Here is a 14,337-nt window from a genome sequence, read left to right on the forward strand (position 1 = left end):
CTTCATAAATTTGGTCAAAGTTTACTAAGTTTGACCTTTCAAAAAATCTATTTGCACTACATTATAGAACCGAGGGAGTAGGTATCAGTAAGGTTGGTACCCTTATGCTTTAAAACTTGTACCATACACACCAAAGGCCATCAACAAACATGTGCGAGGTGTACGACCGCACCGGTACCCAAAATTGTTTGGCCTCAAATCCTACTCCTGTAATATATATGTGCAAGAGATCTTGTAGGAATTGCAATGCCACCATGCAGAAATTCAGCTGCGTTCACCTGTCGCCACCAAAAGGTTTTTTTTTGCGGGTGATAAATTGTATTAATCAAATCATAGTGTCCATACAATCAGCGAGAGCTAGCTCAACAACACTATCTGGACCAGAACTAACTCAAGTTATGGTTCATCCTTCTATTCTAGCAAAACTAGCTAAGCTTGCACTAACTTTATTCTGAGAGCGGTTTACATGAGTAGTACAAGAGTCACGAATTCCCAAAAGGTACTTGATCTCCTTAACTATCGAAGTATAAACCGATCTGTCCAAATCCCTCGATTGGATCAGTTTGACTGCAATAATAGAGTCCATCTTAACAATGATAGGTAAGTCACTCCTCGTAAGTGCAAATGATAGCCCTTTCATGCACACACACAATTCGGCTTCCAACGCATCCCGACACGAAAATAATTGTCTGCAAGATGAGAGATAATACTTCCTTTATCATTGCGAAGCACCATACCAGCACATGCTTCATGATCCTCAGAATAATAGCCATCCACGTTCAACTTAACCCACCCAACAGTACGGGAACACCACTTGGCCGGTACAGCAGCAGCTAATCTCTCACGTGGCCTGACTGTTTCAATATCATATACAACAATAGAGTTGCCTTTCTATGGATCAGGTGAGAGATCTACCTTTATACCAATCAAAGAGTCAAGGTAGCTGGCTAGGAACCTTCTGGATACTTCCATACTTCCAGATTGATTCATTGCAGCAAGGATTCAACTCCAAGCTCCAAAATTTCTATCAGATTTACACATTGTAGCAAGGATTCAAGGTCAGATTTTCTTCCTTTAGTCCCCATTATGCATTTCGCACGGGTCCCTCCGATTTCTAGAGACGGCCCTCGACACACCTACTTGGCATGGTCTCACGATAGTTGATATTATATGACAAATCTAGTAATATCATTTGCGCATGATATGTATTTTAAAGCAAGATATGCATAGAAGAATAAAGTAGCATTACAAATTTGCTCTTTCATTGATGATACAACATCATCAAATTCTTGTTCTTAAAGGGAAACTTGTAGAGGATATGTGGAGAGAACAAATTATCCATGTCATCTCCTCACCTCGCAACCGGACCAGTAGTCATGGTTGGGACCCTGCCTAAATGATCCATGTCTACAACATTGATACGACTCACACCAGCAGACTGATTAGTGGTGTAACCATCATAACTTGTGACTGAGTCGCTGCTCCCCACTGTGTGAAACATGGCGTTTGACCTGCCACCCCTGCGGCACATAGTCTCAAGCTCAAGACACTCTTTCAGCTGCGCCACTACCTCGGTCATTGTGGGCCGTTGCATTGGTGTTTGTGCAGTGCACTTAAGAGCAATGTCCGCTGCTTTCCAGACACCATTGATGTCGTGCTCTCCCCGCATGCGTGCGTCCACCACGCCCTCTATGTTGCCCTGTGAAAGGCATTTCTGCGCCCACTCGGTGATGCTTATAGGTTCTGGATCATTCAAGATGTGAGGTCGGCCTGTGACTATTTCCAACAGCACTACTCCGAAACTATATACGTCGCTCTTATTAGTCAGCTGCAATGTTGCTACATACCTACAAAAGTGTGAAACGCATTGTGAGTTGAGTTCCAAAAAAAGAAATGTTTGGCACATCTCCTATAAATGGATGACTTGTCATGATCATTGATCTTAGGACAAAAGGTACAACATAGTGAATTGTACTACCTTTTTGGACAACTATATAATTATACTAGTTCTGCTATTAGGAAGTGGCAAGATATTGTTATAGCATAATAAGCAAGGATTAAGAACGGTGCACTTACTCAGGGGCAAGGTAACCACGCGTGCCGACCAACCTGGCTGTGGACACATGGGTATCACAATCGCGATTGAAAGCCTTGAGTAGGCCAAAATCGGCAATCTTGGCCTCAAGGTTGGCATTCAGCAAAATGTTGGATGTCTTCACATCCCTATGAATGAGGGGTGGATTGCACCCCTTGTGTAGATACTCAAGCCCTGCGTGCATCCACATCACATCATTATCCAACCATGTAGTTTGAGCTTGCTATGGTGAAAATTCATGAAGAAATTCTGGATTTATAAGCTTACCTTGTGCAGATTCCAAGGCAATACGAAGTCTCTGTCCCCAGGTTAAAGTTTTGTCGCTCCCTGTAGAAACATTGTCGGATGGATTAAATGTTTGTTACATATTCCTTCAACTTTTGAGTCATTGGGATCTTAGAGAGTTCTCAGTTGAAAAAGTACTAATGTTCTTCAAGTGTGCACACTTGAGAAATTTACATACCTCTAAGATGTTCATGTAGAGCTCCTTCAGACATGTACTCGTACACAAGGGCCATGTGTTCTTTGTCGTTGCAGTAGCCAACCATGGTTACAAGATGTTTGTGATGAATCTTAGCTAAGGTCTGAGCCTGAACCAGCAAGGATCAATGCATTAACAACTCGAGCAGAAAACATGCATGGTTTCCTATGGCATATACTTTAGCAAAACTTACCTCGACGAGGAACTCTTGTACACCTTGAGCAGATGACTCAGACCGAAGCTTGACAGCCACCTGGGTGCCATCCTCCAAGAATCCATCATAGACTTTTGCAAACCCTCCTTGGCCGATCACTCGCTGGAAGTTGTTTGTTATGGCCTCCAGTTCCTTGTACGTGAACCGGCGATTGTCAAGTCGTAATGAGCTGTCATTGTTTCTGTTCCAAGAGTGCGATGGGATAAAGCGCATCTCGTTCTGAGGCTTAACACTGTTGCTTGTTCTTCCTTTATAAACCAAGCACGTTAACCGATGTCCCTTAATCACACATACTTATATTCAGGCATAAAAACTTTTATGTTTCAGACAAGTCTCTCACCTTGCCTTCTCCTTCGCATGCAAATGAGCAGCACAGAAAACAACAAAATCACCAGTATTGCAACTATTGGAATGGCAACATATACGGGAACCATAGAATTGCTCTTCCTCTTCGGAGGCACACAGGGATTGCCATTGCTGCAGAGGTCCGGATTGTTACCATATCTAGCAAAATAAAGTATGAGAAAGTTGATATATAGATCCACATTCTTAACAACCAATGCCTGCCTTTAGCTAAGACAGTGAAAATCAAGTCAAAAATAATTCCAGAAAATTCAGATACTAGTGGGGGACTAACCTGAGAGTTAGGAAGCCATCTTGACTTCTTTTCAGGAGCCTGGAAGGAATTTCTCCGGTAAGCCAATTTCCTGTCAAATCACTAGAAGAGACAAAATGGATTTTGGTGTCAGAACAAATGATGATTGAATTATGAGAGTACATTTTGTCTCAAATTCAACCATATAAAGTGTTATCAGTTTATCACCTATCAATTTGAATACTTATTCATGTATTCAAAGTCAAAGTTTCATAAGTTTGACTGCATATACATTTTAGGACACCATCAGTTTTACAATACATATAAGGCAATAACTAGCTGTAAAACTGCGAGAGATTTAGTTACTTACAGAAGTGCAAGCGACGGAGATTGTGAAAGACTGTCAGGAATGGAGCCCGTCAGATTATTGCGTGACAAATCCCTGACAATCAGTGAGGTCCCACATAAACCACTTAATTACTCAAAAAAAGAAAGAAACATCCAATGTGTAATAGTTTGATGGTCTTTTGCTTACAGGTACTCTAATCCTCTGAGATCCCCCAAAGAACACGAGATGTTGCCACTCAGACCCATAGAAGATAGGTTCCTGCAGTGTATATATGTGTATGTGTATACATCAGTTCAGATAATTCCTAGTATGCACTGAACAATCTTTTCATAAAAAGTTAACGCACAAGCCTGTGACAGTTGGTGGGCTGGAGACAGCATAGCTACAACTCAATCCATCCCACACAAATTTTCTCGGCACACAAGGATCCCCCATCCAGTTCTTTTTCACCCGGTACTTGGCTCTGATCGCCGTAAGGGCAGAAACTGTTGCATTTCTCACCAGCAACACACAAAGCTCTTATCAGCGATCTAAAAAATCAGTTTAAATATACTACTAGTTACTAGGTCCTAGCTGTACATGACCAATTTTGTTTTCTGAAAATAGTAACTGGTTACCATCCTGGGTTGCCGTGGCTGTGCCGGTGGTAGGGAGGACCAAGAAGACCTCGACGGCGTTAATGATCGGTGGAAGCGTTGAGATCGCGGTGGCATTCAGCGAGATGTTGTACTGGTCAAAGCCATGGTACGGTTTGTCGTTGTAGATGGCAGCGGTTACGAGGTACCGTGGCGACATGACGAGAGGGTACAGGAGCTTGCCATTCATGGTGATGTAGAACTCGCGCACCTTGCTGTTGCTCTCAAGCTCTGCGAAGTACAACATGCAAATATACCTCGGGATGGGATTGTAAGCGTTCGGCTTCGCGTTCCAGGAGAACCGGATGGGGGCTTGATGGCGGTCTGCATCACAGCAGATGGCACTTCGAAGCCATCGACTTTTATCACACTCTTGGTTGTTGAGATCTCTGACCACTCTGTAGGGTCGCTCGACGGGGGCCATAACCGGTCGTAAGGATCATCTGGGTACCTGTATCAACGAATGCAAGGAGAATGCATGCCTGAATTTTACTACAAAATTTACAAGTCATCTGTCACCATTTCTACTTCTAGCTAGTATAACTCTTTTTTTTTTGCAATGATTTATCCCCATCAGGATGACTAGCTAGTATAACTCAGTTTCGTTTATGTTTCCATCGGAATGATTTTGAACCTGTGTTTTGTAATGATAGTGGAATCCGGCCATACGTGAGTACGCTTGAAAACAAATTGATATTATTTCAATGTAAGCACGTGCTTAATTACCTGACACCCTTGCCGCCAAAGCTGGACCTGATGGCAAGAACCAGGCCCTGCGTCGCGTTAGCCTGTGGGTAGAGTGCACTCTTGAGGGGCCTTAGGCTCAGGCTGGAGATGAACGGCGTCCCAGAGCCGGTGTTCACCAGGCACACCTGCAGGGAGCCGCCTGGGACAACAGCGATGACTTCCGTCATCATCGTCGCGCCTGGGTCTGAAATGTTCATCGTCTTCCAGTAGTTAACCCCGAGGTGGAGGTCGAAGATGGGCGGCACGCCAAGACCGTCGTAGTTTCCATACATGAACATGGCGCGCACGAGATATTTTTGCCCTGCCGACACGAGTGGACGGAGCGTGTAGCAGTTGCGCACACCGGTGGGGAAGCTACGCAAGGTGTGCCAGCCCGAGTCCATCGTCGGGGTGATGTACTCGGCGGAAATGTTGTGGTTAGTGCCTGCATCGGTGAAGCCAGTATCCCCGGTGTACCGCAGCTTTGTCGTGTCGTCCACGTAGCCGGCGGCATTCTCCGGCAGGCCACAGTCTATGCTTACGAAACCTGCATACACACCCGCCAGCAATAAGCAGTGGCCGAGATTGATTTGATGAAGCAGTTGCTATTGACATGCATGGCCTTAAGCCTCGCTCTAGTGAGTGAGCTTACCAGCTAACTTGTCGATCTGGCCATGGACGTGAAGAACGCTGCTGCTTGCGGCGAGACCGACAAGAAGCAAGAGCCACCGGGCCGCCATTGCTCTTGCTCCCGGCGACGACCCCTGATCCATCGCAAGCTCACGCGCGCAGCCGGCCAGCAGCTGACGACAGCACTATCTAGTACTAGAACTTACGTACACGTACTGGGTAGACATGCACGAGATCATCTAACTCGATCTTGCAACTCATATATAGGATTAATCAGTGAAACACCACATGTCCACATGCCAATATGTTCACATAAGTTTACACGGTTCCTTTAGAAATAGTACTCGAAGCTGGCAAGCCTACTCGATCAGTTGGGGCAGAGATGCGTAGATCACATGGGCGATGGGTTGACTTGCATGGTAGTCCGTCAACCGCCTCTCACCGGTGCGCTGCAAGACGTGCATAGCTGCTGTGATCAATTGACCGTAGACTTTTGGCTTTCCTGACTTCTTCTTCATGAGCGGTTGTCACGATGGACAGTTCATGCCTGTGATATCTGTGACTATCCTATGCTTCATAGCTTTTGACATTCGATTATGTGACATTGTACAGCTTGCATTAGCTTAGATTAACGGCGGGAACTAGTAATACTCTCTATGCATCGTACCGTAGTGGGGGTGTTGGTCTGGTATGGCCCTTCGCGCATCGCAAAAGGTGCCGTCACGTGCAGGGGGCACTAGGCGGCGCGGCGGCGACAAGGCAGCAGCGTGTGGATAGGCTGGGGCTGGCGGAGGGGAAGAGCGACGAGAAGGTGGCATGGCACCTCTTTGATCCTCTATCTTCTCGGTTTTCTCCAGGTCTCAAGAGCACGAATTGATCAGTTTGATCGGATGGATCCAAACGGAGAGCTGTCCGGACTTGGGCTCAGAATTTTTTTAACAAAAAGAAGGTGTCTCTAATCGATGTCTTGATGATTTTCATTTCGGTATCAGGCAGATTTTCGAATTTTTGTATTGTACAAGCCAGTAAGTGACACAAAACTCACCAGATGCACGCGAGTTTGATTTGATGGAATATAATGGACAAAAAAGTTTGAAGGACACCGGACCAAAATCACGTAGCTGAAAGATAGCAAAGGTGGAAAAAAAAACTGAGCAGAGTTGAGAGTGTGGTCCTTGGCTCTTGAGAACAAAATCAAAATCTTCATGTGCTCATGGTTCTGTTGTGGGGCAAGTCCACCACCACCAAAGCTAGCCAGATAGATCGACTCCTTTCCCGCTATTAAGAGCAGTCTGGGTGAGAACAAAATCAAAATCTTCATGTATTATCCATTCATCCTTCTTCGTTGTTTCCCCACCATCACGAGCTACGTCGAAATCTCCAGTGGTCAATTTCAGGCTCTACTTGCAGATGTCAGGTTGAAGAGGGGGGCATGGCCATGGCCGGCCAAGTTTGTGGCCAACAATGACGTTAATACATTCGAAGGAAAGTCAACTTGACAACCATATTGTTCACAGTTTCCTAAACCAAGTGGCCAGCCAAGGCTAGAGAAGGGCCCACGGGCCAGTCACTTACTTAGCGCTTCATTCATGCTAAGTTGTGCGATAATCATTGTGATATTAAGTTGAGGCTGTACATTACTTAGTTATTGACCGAGTACAGCTTTTATATAGATGGATGGAGCGCCTATGGAATCGAACATATTTTTTCTGGAGCAACATAACATATTATCTCTTGACAAACTATGTCCGCCATATATCACGGTCCATTAGTTGCTTGCATGTGCAATGGAGCAATCAACCCAGCAGCGAACAATGGCCGCGACACGGTGGTTGCTGCTTCTTCTCTGCATCGCTGCCGCAGGTGGCATGCTTGAAGCTCGCGCTCAGCCGGACAACAAAGGTGCGTACGCATGGTGGCTCGTGGAGCACTGTTATAGCATGTGGCCAAAAGTCACAGCGAGTGGACTGAACGCGTGCAACTGTTATGCAATGTAGGATTCATAAGCATAGATTGTGGCCTCTCAGAGGAGATGGGCTTCGTGGACAACACCACCAAGCTCTCGTATGCCCCCGACGCTGGCTTCGTCGACGCCGGCACGAACCACATTATCTCTCCTGAGTACGTCACTAACGTCAGTTCATCCTTGGCCAAGAGCTGGTACAGCCTGCGCAGCTTCACAGCTGGCACACGGAACTGCTACACGCTCCGCTCCCTCATGCCTGGGCTCAAGTACCTCATCCGGGGGAAGTTCATGTACGGCAACTACGATGGCCTCGACAAACCGCCAATGTTCGACCTTTCATTTAGGGGTCAACTACTGGCACACAGTGAACTTCTCAAGCTCAGCGACAACGATATCAGTGGAGGCCATCATTTTTGTGCCAAACGACTTCGTGCAGGTTTGCCTGGTTAACACCGGCACTGGGACGCCCTTCATATCTAGCCTAGACCTGAGGCCGCTGAAGAGGACGCTCTACCCACAGGTGACCGCTGCGCAGGGGCTGGTTCTTTTCAACAGGCTCAACTTCGGCCTGACCGACAAGAACGCCATCGTCAGGTACCCTGATGATCCACACGACCGGATATGGATCCCTTTCGTCGACACGGTGACCTGGGCCGAGATATCAATGACCAGCATGGTGCAGAACATAGACAATGAAGACTTATTCGAGGCCCCCACTGCGGTGTTAAAGACGGCGATCAAGCCCCGGAACACCTCTGCGAACTTAGAGTTCACATGGTACCCCGTGCCCACTCCCAACGACCCGTCCCCTGGGTAGGTCGCCATCCTGCACTTTGCCGAGCTAGAGGTCCTACCCAACAACGCCCATTCGCCAGCTGAACATCACCCTCAACGACAAGCCGTTGTTTTTGTATACAAGCAATTTCACGCCGGATCATATCTCCGATGCCGTCCTCTACAACAGCGCCCCCTTCATCCGTCGCAGCAACTACACAATCTCCATCAACGCCACAGCTAACTCGACGTTGCCGCCTATCATCAACGCGGCCGAGATCTTCTCCCTCATCCCCACCACCAACCTTGGCACGGACTCCCAGGATGGTATGTATGTGCGTGCGTCAATGAGCTAGCTGTATGGGTAAGCACATCTTTTGTGGTACTGAAATTACAATGCGATTAACTGCAGCTTCTGCAATAATGGCGATCAAGGCGAAGTATCAAGTGAAGAAGAACTGCATGGGTGATCCGTGTGTTCCGAAGACGATGGCAGTAGAAAACAGGGCTTTGGTCCAGGCCGGGTCAGCCCATTAGTCCCGGTTCAGTCCAAAACCGGGCCAATGTGGGCATTGGTCCCGGTTCGTGACCCCAGGGGGCCGGCCGGGCCACGTGGGCCATTGGTCCCGGTTCATCTGAACCTTTTGGTCCCGGTTGGTGGGATGAACCGGGACCAATGGGCCTCGCTCCTGGCCCACCACCATTGGTCCCGGTTCGTGGCTTGAACCGGGACCAAAGGCTCCCTTTTAGTCCCTGCTCATGTCACCAACCGGGACCAATGAGCTGCCTATATATACCCCTCGCTCGCGAGCAGAGCACCCCAGTGCTTTGTTTTTCTCTGGCCGAGGGGGAGAGGGCTTGGTGGTGCTCTAGCTCACCTCATATGCACACAAGGTGTTCGATGGAATGCTCGAGCCACACTACTTAAGCTTTCTCCTCTTCAAGCTCGACCTCCAAACTCCATTTTCCATAATATTTGTCTAGGTTTAGCGGTCCGTCACGCCCCGTCCCTGTCTTCACCGCCGTCGATCACCCGCGCCGAGCTCATCGCCGGCACCACCGTGGTGAGCCTCTTGTTCTTATCTTCTTTCTGAAAGGAAAAATATTCTTACTTGTATGTTTACATAGATACTTGTATTATTTTCTTACTTTTATTATTGCATCTTATATAGTGCGATGGTTTTGGTATCCGCCCCCGTCGGTCCTCGTCCTGTCTATGATTCGGATGTGGTATATGTATTATCTTTATAACTATTGGTTCATTTATTGTTTATGAAAATTATGCCGACCAACGTGACATAGATTTTATTTATGTAGGATGTATGTGAATCGGAAATGCCAACCGACCCTATTGTCGAGAGGTTAAATTTAGTTGAAGAAGAAAACAATTTGTTGAAGGAAAAAATAAAAAAAATGAGGAGGAGAAGATGATATTGGAGTTGCATGTTGCGGATGTCGTCGATGATCACAAGATCAAGATGGATGCAATGCGCTTGAAGATTAGAAAGATTAGAAAATATGCCATTCATACCGAGGCTTGATATCATTATGCCGTTGGATCAATTGTTACCTTGGTTGCGATTATGATCGCATTTATTTTTGCATTGAAATGTTTTACATAGTTTCAATGTATGGTTTAATTAATTAGATGCTCTGGAGAGCTATATGTTGTTAGATGAAAATTATGTATGCACTTTGGTTTTAATGTGATGATGAACTTCTATTAATTTGGGCACTTAATTATATATAATGCACGCAGATGAACTGGCAATGGATGTACGGTGGCAGACACACCCGTGAGTACATTAAGGGCGTGCATGAGTTTCTCGATGCGGCTGAGGCAAATAAGCAGAATGGTTTTATGTGTTGACCATGCACTGAATGTGGGAATACGAGGTCTTACTCTAACCGGAAAATCCTTCACTCCCACCTGCTTTACAAGGGTTTCATGCCACACTATAATGTTTGGACGAGACACGGAGAAATAGGGGTTATGATGGAAGACAGCGAAGAAGAAGAGTACGATGACAACTATGTGCCCCCTGAATACAGTGATGCTGCAACGGGGGGAGCTGGTGAAGATCAAGAGGAACCAAACGATGTGCCCAATGATGCTGCAACGGGTGAAGCTGCTGAAGATTAAGAGGAACCAGACGATGTGCCTGATGATGATGATCTCCGCCGGGTCATTGTCGATGCAAGGACGCAATGCGAAATTCAAAAGGAGAAGTTGAAGTTCGATCGCATGTTAGAGGATCACAAAAAATGATTATACCCCAATTACGAAGATGGCAACACAAAGCTCGGTACCATACTGGAATTGCTGCAGTGGAAGGCAAAGAATGCTGTGGCTGACAAAGGATTTGAGAAACTACTGAAAATATTGAAGAAGAAGCTTCCAAAGGATAACGAATTGCCCGACAGTACATACGCAGTAAAGAAGGTCGTATGCCCTCTAGGATTGGAGGTGGAGAAGATACATGCAAGCCCTAATGACTGTATCCTCTACCGCGGTGCATACAAGGATCTGAACGCATGCCCAGTATGCGGTGCATTGCGGTATAAGATCAGACGAGATGACCCTGGTGATGTTGACGGCGAGCCCCCCAGGAAGAGGGTTCCTGCGAAGGTGATGTGGTATGCTCCTATAATACCACGGTTGAAACGTCTGTTCAGAAACGAAGAGCATGCCAAGTTGATGCGATGGCGCAGTGAGAACCAAAAGAAAGATGGGAAGTTGAGAGCACCCGCTGACGGGTCGCAGTGGAGAAAAATCGAGATAAAGTATTGGGATGAGTTTGCAAAGGATCCAAGGAATGTATGGTTTGCTTTAAGCGCGGATGGCATTAATCCTTTCGGGGAGCAAAGCAGCAATCACAGCACCTGGCCCGTGACTCTATATTTGTATAACCTTATTCCTTGGATGTGCATGAAGCGGAAGTTTATTATGATGTCAATTCTCATCCAAGGCCCTAAGCAACCCGGCAACGAAATTGATGTGTACCTAAAGTCATTAGTTGAAGAACTTTTACAGCTGTGGAATGGAAACGGTGTACGTACGTGAGATGAGCACAAATAGGAGGAATTTAACCTTAAGGCGTTGCTGTTCGTGACCATCAACGATTGGCCCGCTCTCAGTAACCTTTCAGGACAGACAAACAAAGGATACCACACATGCACGCCCTGTTTAGATGACACTGAAAGTATATACCTGGACAAATGCAGGAAGAATGTGTACCTGGGCCATCATCGATTTCTTCCGACCAACCATCAATGTCGAAAGAAAGGCAAGCATTTCAAAGGCGAGGCAGATCACCGGAAGAAGCCCGCCATGCGTACCGGTGATCACGTACTTGCTATGGTCAATGATTTACACTACATAATCTTTGGAAAGGGTCCCGGTGGACTAGCTGTTCCGAATGACGCTGAGGGACACGCACCCATGTGGAAGAAGAAATCTATATTTTTGGACCTACTCTACTGGAAAGACCTAGAGGTCCGCTCCTCAATCGACGTGATGCACGTGACGAAGAACCTTTGCGTGAACCTGCTAGGCTTCTTGGGCGTGTATGGGAAGACAAAAGATACACCTGAGGCACGGGAGGACCTGCAACGTTTGCACAAAAAAGACGGCAAGCCTCCGAAGTAGTATAAAGGTCCTGCCAGCTACGCTCTTACAAAAGAAGAGAAAGAAATCTTCTTTGAATGCCTGCTCAGTATGAAGGTCACGACTGGCTTCTCGTCAAATATAAAGGGAATAATAAATATGCCAGAGAAAAAGTTTCAGAACCTAAAGTCTCATGACTACCACGTGATTATGACGCAACTGCTTTCGGTTGCATTGAGGGGGCTTCTACCGGAAAACGTCCGATTAGCCATTGTGAAGCTATGTGCATTCCTCAATGCAATCTCTCAAAAGGTGATCGATCCAGAAATCGTACCAAGGCTAAGGAGTGATGTGGCGCAATGTCTTATCAGTTTCGAGCTGGTGTTCCCACCATCCTTCTTCAATATCATGACGCATGTCCTAGTTCATCTAGTCGACGAGATTGTCATCCTGGGGCCCGTATTTCTACACAATATGTTCCCCTTTGAGAGGTTGATGGGAGTCCTAAAGAAATATGTCCGTAACCACTCTAGACCAGAAGGAAGCATCTCCATGGGCCATCAAACAGAGGATGTTATTGGGTTTTGTGTTGACTTCATTCCTGGCCTTAAGAAGATAGGTCTCCCTAAATCGCGGTATGAGGGGAGACTGACTGGAAAAGGCACTCTTTTAAGAGACTCAATAATATGCAGGGACGGATATTCTTGGTCTCAAGCACACTACACAGTTCTACAGAACTCTACCTTGGTGACCCCGTATGTCGATGAACACAAGAACAGTCTGCGCTCCAAACACCCGGAGCAGTGCGACGACTGGATTACATGTGAACACATGAGGACTTTCAGCAGTTGGTTGGAAACACGTCTTAGAGGTGACAACACTGTTTGTGATGAGTTGTACTTGTTGTCCAGGGGACCATCCTTGACTGTATTGACTTACAAAGGATACGAGATAAATGGGAATATATTTTACATGATCGCCCAAGATCAAAAGAGCACCAACCAAAACAGCGGTGTCCGCTTTGATTCAGCAACCGAGAGCGGAAAGGACACATATTATGGTTACATAGTGGACATATGGGAACTTGACTATGAACCTGATTTTAAGGTCCCTCTGTTTAAGTGCAAATGGGTCAATCTGTTAGGCGGCGGGGTACAGGTAGACCCACAGTACGGAATGACAACAGTGGATCTAACGAACCGTTCGTCCTAGCCAATGATGTGGCACAGGTTATCTATGTGAAGGACATGTCTACCAAACCGAGAAAAAGAAAAGATAAGGAAGCGAATACATCATGCGATGAGCCAAAGCGCCACATAATTCTTTCAGAAAAAAGGGACATCCTGGGAGTGGACGGCAAGACAGACATGTCTGAAGATTATGAAAAGTTTCATGAAATTCCTCCCTTCAATGTCAAGGCTGACCCAAGCATCCTGATAAACAATGAAGATTATCCATGGTTACGGCGCAATAAGCAAATGACACAAGCGAAGAAAAAGTGAAGACTTTCACCCGCAACTATTATGATGATACCATGCCAACTTTGTAACACACGAACATGCTACCATTGTCCGTTTTGTACATGCACATGCTATGTGGGTGAAATTATGATACCATGCCAACTTTTAACCTTTTCAGAGTTCATTTGAAATGCTTTCATGTCTTATGGTTCGGCCCTCATAATACCATGACCATTAGTCCCTGGCCCATGCCAATTTTCAACTTTCAACTTTCTAAACTAATGTCACTAATAGAAAGTTTATAATTTTTCTCCTCGCCCCTGGCCCATGACCATTAGTCCCGGTTTGTGCCACAAACCGGGACTAAAGGGTTGGTCCTCGTTGCGAGCAGAGTTTAGTCCCACCTCGCCAACCGAAGGGGGCTCACACCGGTTTATAAGCCCTTCCCTCTCTGCCTTGTTGAGCTCCTCTCAAAGTGAAAATAGATGCCCTAATAGAGAAAAGTTTAACCTAAATTCATAGTGAATTTCTCTGAAATTCATAGAAATTTACTAGGAATTTAGGTTGAATTTTCTCTATAAACGCATCTATTCTCATTTTTTAGTAAGTTAATCACAAACTTGTGCTTCAAACAACTTTCAAAGAATTCAAATTTTAACTATTCAAATTTGAAAACTAATGGCACTAACAGAAAGTTTATAATTTTTCTAAAACTAAAAGCAAAAAGAATAAAAAAATAAAGCAAAAAACAAAAGAAAATAAATAATGCAGAAAACAAAACAAAAAAACTGGAAAAAATAGCAAC

General features: G+C 45.8%; 2 pseudogenes; one reads left to right on the forward strand and one right to left on the reverse strand.

Annotated features, from left to right (window-relative positions):
- Window positions 1-1,351: 1,351 nt before the first annotated feature.
- The window catches only part of LOC123043653 (probable LRR receptor-like serine/threonine-protein kinase At4g29180), a 139,528-nt pseudogene continuing 126,542 nt past the window's right edge, over window positions 1,352-14,337 (reverse strand).
- LOC123183771 (putative leucine-rich repeat receptor-like protein kinase At2g19210) overlaps window positions 7,513-14,337 on the forward strand; it is a 24,296-nt pseudogene continuing 17,471 nt past the window's right edge.

The sequence above is a fragment of the Triticum aestivum genome, chromosome 1A, assembly GCF_018294505.1.
Source record: "Triticum aestivum cultivar Chinese Spring chromosome 1A, IWGSC CS RefSeq v2.1, whole genome shotgun sequence".
Lineage (NCBI taxonomy): Eukaryota > Viridiplantae > Streptophyta > Magnoliopsida > Poales > Poaceae > Triticum > Triticum aestivum.